This window comes from Colobus angolensis, unplaced genomic scaffold (genome assembly GCF_000951035.1).
Source record: "Colobus angolensis palliatus isolate OR3802 unplaced genomic scaffold, Cang.pa_1.0 Scaffold33, whole genome shotgun sequence".
Lineage (NCBI taxonomy): Eukaryota > Metazoa > Chordata > Mammalia > Primates > Cercopithecidae > Colobus > Colobus angolensis.
Window position 1 is genome coordinate 3,759,598 of NW_012116599.1, and position 4,597 is coordinate 3,764,194.

Below are 4,597 nucleotides of genomic sequence, written 5' to 3' on the forward strand. Positions count from 1 at the left end.
AGAAGATGCTGATTTCTGAGGCAGATAGCTTTTGCCCAGGATAACTAGAACGAGTAGCAAACCTCAAAATTGAACACCTTCTGCCCAAGGTGGAACAAGATTAACTTCTGATTCCTCAACACCTTTTCCAGCCTATTGTTCCATTTTGGTGCCCTCTGAAACACTAGTAGGATTTTCCTTATTTTTCATCCACTTATTTCTGACCCCTGCTGGTCTCCTACCACTTAAGGAAAAATAAAACTCTCCTACACATTTTTCCTCGACTATAGTTAACCACTGAGCCAAATAGGTGCTGGATCTATCACCTTTTACCTGACATGCCTGACAAAATTTGGTAACTAATTCTTTACATACTTCAGAAGCCAAATTCCCTTTAATAGGGCCTTTCTAGTATATACATTTCCCCAATATCATCAATCCCAATTTTCAGTCTTGCAAATAATAGACCTTGAACTCACATTGACAAATTGCTTTTGCTGACATCGACACAATCCTATCAGCAAGACCTAGTCAATCAAGAATAAATACGAATATGGGGGCTATTCTGACTGCAATAGTCAATTTGTTTTCCTCAGAGACACCTCAGCCTGTCTTGCAGGAACTGTTCAACCTCACGCTAGGATTTGTCCAACTCAAGGGACACAAAATTGGCGCCCATCTCTTGCAATAAATAATACTTATACTCCCCACACAATCTATGCTCCACTAAGATATTACTCCATATACCTGACTACCACATATAATGTACCCTGTCCATTTTGTAGTCATTGTTAGAGATTTTCAGATATCTAAAACTACCATCCCTCCAGGAAATCACGTTTCCTTAAAAATAATACCAGAAGCTTCCAAAATACAGCAAGCGCAGGTTATTTGAAGCAACTTCCAAGAAGGATAACAGATTCATGCTTCATGAGGACTCTATAGCTATAGTTCCCACAGTAGGTATAATACAATTACAAAAAGTGGCCCAGAAAGTGGTCTCTAATCTTATCAGAAGACACAAAATGACACCACTTCTGCTCTGAAAGCCCAACTCTCTGGTCTAAATCAATTAGCCACAACTGTCAAAGACCGTCATATAGTGGTTGATTTTCTCTTAGCTGGTCAGTGGGGAATTTGCACTAGAGCAAATACTATTATTCCACCTATATCAATACCACAGAGCAAATAGAAAAGTCTGTCACAGAGCTTTTTTTAAAAAATCAGCTGGTTCTCTAAAACAGGCCCAGCTAGATTCTGGGATATGTTTACTTGCCTTGCTATTATAATGTAGGGCTTAGTCTCAAGATCTATTACAAAGACTAATAATATTTTTTTTTCTAAAATTGACTATGTTACATTTTACCAATATATCTGCTGCAGAGCCTTAAATGCTACCATACAGCCATCGTCTGTTCAATAGGTCAACAACTCATCCCACAGCACAATGAGAGATTAATCCTGGATCACTAGATTATGTTCAGTGAGCACTGTTCTAATGTTAATTAACAAAACTTGGCAGTGATGAAAATCTGGATATCATAGGTCAGTGTCTTATACTGTGACTTCATCTGTCCTTGGCCAAAAGAGGAATGGAGAAATTAAAAACAAACAAACAAACAAAAACTGCCTCTGACATTTAGAAGCTGGCCTGGCAATCACAACTAATCCATGTTTTCTCCTGGGTAAATAATCTCCTAAATAATCTCACAGAAATTCAATCTCAGACAAGGGTACCCTGAAACCATGATAAAAGGGACCAAGCAAGGCCACTTCATAATTTCTTAATTTTGTCTAAGCACAGAGAAAAACAAGGTCATCATGTCACCTACAAAATACCAAGCATACTCCCTTTGGATCAAAATGAATAACTGCTATGTCTCCCCACCAAGTGGATAAGGTTTATTGAAATACCTAATTCTCTACACTTCCCTAGACTCCCCCCAAATTACTCCATCAAGGTGCAAATTTCTTTGTAGATTCTAACATCTTTTTACTGAGATGCCCCAGTACCCCCATGGTGTATGTTCCCTTGGCTGCAATGAGTAATGAATTTTATTTATTTAACTTCAGGTATATTCTTGGTAGTCTTTTGCTGAAGTAGGTTGACATAGATAATGTCAAATTTGTTTTTCCAAACAAATTGATTTTTCTAAAACAAAACTGTTTGTTTAATGACCAGCATAACTCATAGAAAACCCTATCGCGATTGCAAAGCTAGATCAATGAATAAAGACTTATAATAGATCAGTGGTGGGATGGTGAGATAAGGGACAATTTTGAAGGCTCCATGCTTGTGGCTAAGTCAAATTTACAGACACATCATTTAACAGCCAGTGGTAAGAAATTTCATTCTTTATTGACTCCTCTCAAAAAAGATTAAAGTGATTCGAGCATAACCTAAATTAAAAACTTCTCAAAAGCCTCTGCTTCCATTCCCTTGTGCTCCTGCTTGGAAATCTTGCATAAGGCAAACCCTAGACTCTCTCCTACAACCCAAACACACCGGCTTCTTCTCCTTCTGCCCCCAGCCTTTTATTATGTAAATCATTTTAGCCTCTTCCACCTGGGTTTCTAAAGGGTCAGGAAAAAGGAGCAAGGCCAATGAAGAATTCCCACTAGCATTTTGGGGGAAAGCGGGCTATGCAGAACATTCAGAAGTTAATCATCTTTTCCCCCTCCCTAAACAACTGATTGAAGGATAATGATATCAAGAAGTTAAGTCTGGCAAGAGTTTTCAACTTCATGAAGATGATTTGTATGGCAAACTGTTTTAATCTCACTCAACATAAGTTATCCCATATTTGAAAATTATTTTGTTTCCTTAGAAAGATTAATAAAGAAAAACCAAATTTAAAACTATTTATAGGATATCAAATATTGTTAACACCCACACACAAACCTAAGTTTCAAGTCAAGAAGTGTAGCCGTGATGACATTACTAGAATGTCACCTCCCCATCAAAAGTTAAATGACTTTGAATCCAAAATCACATTTGTGGAGTCACAGCTAGAAAGAGGTTGGTGGAATCTTAAGTAATTATTGGTCTGTCATGATAAACGGTACCAAGAATTATGAGTCATATAATAAAGGTATCACTTCACTGACACTAATCACATTCTCAGGGTTGTAAAAAGCAATCCTTACTTCTTATTTAAATGGGAATAAAAGACTTTGACATTACATTGGATTTTTCATAACCTTCAGCGGTACTTTTTAAACTTCATTTGATTTGCTTGACTTTATGGAATGAACAGTTTATAAACAAGAAAACAAGCTTTTCGATTCACCATCCGCAGTGGAACCACCATTAAAATGCAGATTTTTATAAAATCTCTTACAGAGAAGACCACCACTCTGGAGGTTGAACCTTCAGACACAATAGAAAATGTTAAGGCCAAGATCCAGGATAAGGAAGGAAACCGTCCTGGTTAGCAAAGACTTATCTTTGCTGGCAAGCAACTGGAAGGTGGCTGATATGGTTTGGCCCTGTGCCCCCACCCAAATCTCATCTTGAATTGTAGCTCCCATAATTCCCATTTGTTGTAGAAGGGACCCGGTGGGAGATAATTGAATCATAAGGGTGGTTTCCCCCATACTATGCTCATGGTGGTGAGTAAGTCTCACGAGATCTGATGGCTTTATAAGGAGTTTCCACTTTCACTTGGTTCTCGTTCTCTCTTGTCTGCCACCATGTAAGACGTGCCTTTCGCCTTCCACCATGATTGTGTGGCCTCCCCAGCCACGTGGAACTGTGAGTCCATTAAACCTCTTTTTCTTTACAGATTACCCAGTCTCGAGTAGGTCTTTGTCAGCAGCATGAAAATGCACTAATAAAATGGACATCCTTTGTCTAACTACAACATTCAAAAGGAGTCTACTCTTTGTCTCATGTAGAGACTTTGTAGTGGCTCTAAGAAAAGGAAGAAGTCTTACACCCCTCCCAAGAACAATGAGCGTAAGAGAAAGAAAGTGAAGCTGGTTGTCCTGAAATACTATAGGATGGATGACAATGGCAAAATTCGTCACCTCTGTTGGGAGTGCCTTTCAGGTCCTAGAGTTTTTATGGCCAGCCACTTTGACACATTCTTGTGGCACAGGGTGTCTGGCTTATCACCTCAACAAACCAGAAGACAAGTGATTGTGTATGAGTTGATAAAAAACATGAACTAACAACAATAACAAAAAGAAAACTAAGTATATATCTTTCAACTGACAAAGCCAAAATGTAGGGAGCAAGAATTAACTATCAAGGCAACAATAATCCTCATTTTCTTGCTTCTCAATCTCCCACTGCAATCTGCACTTTAGTAGGGCATCTGGTTACTGTTGATGAATTGCTTTAACAAAAAGTCACCCCTGCTTCCTTGGCGAGAGCAATTTTTATGATTTAAAATTCCATTGGAGGAAAAAACTATTACTAGTTATATCATGTTGCTAAATATGTTCAGGAAAATCCATGGAATTGTACAGAAAGAATACATTTTATTCAAATGAAACTTCATGTGAATCTTTTCATCAAGAAAGTTGCCCCATCCCCATCCTCTACCTACAGTTTTTTCTTTTCTTTTTTTTTTTTAGACGGAACCTCACTCTGTCACCCAAGCTGGAGTGCAGC

General features: G+C 38.2%; 1 pseudogene; it reads left to right on the forward strand.

Moving 5' to 3' along the window:
* The first annotated feature begins 3,294 nt into the window (after positions 1-3,294).
* Positions 3,295-4,120, forward strand: LOC105518798 (annotated as a pseudogene).
* The last annotated feature ends 477 nt before the right edge of the window (positions 4,121-4,597 follow it).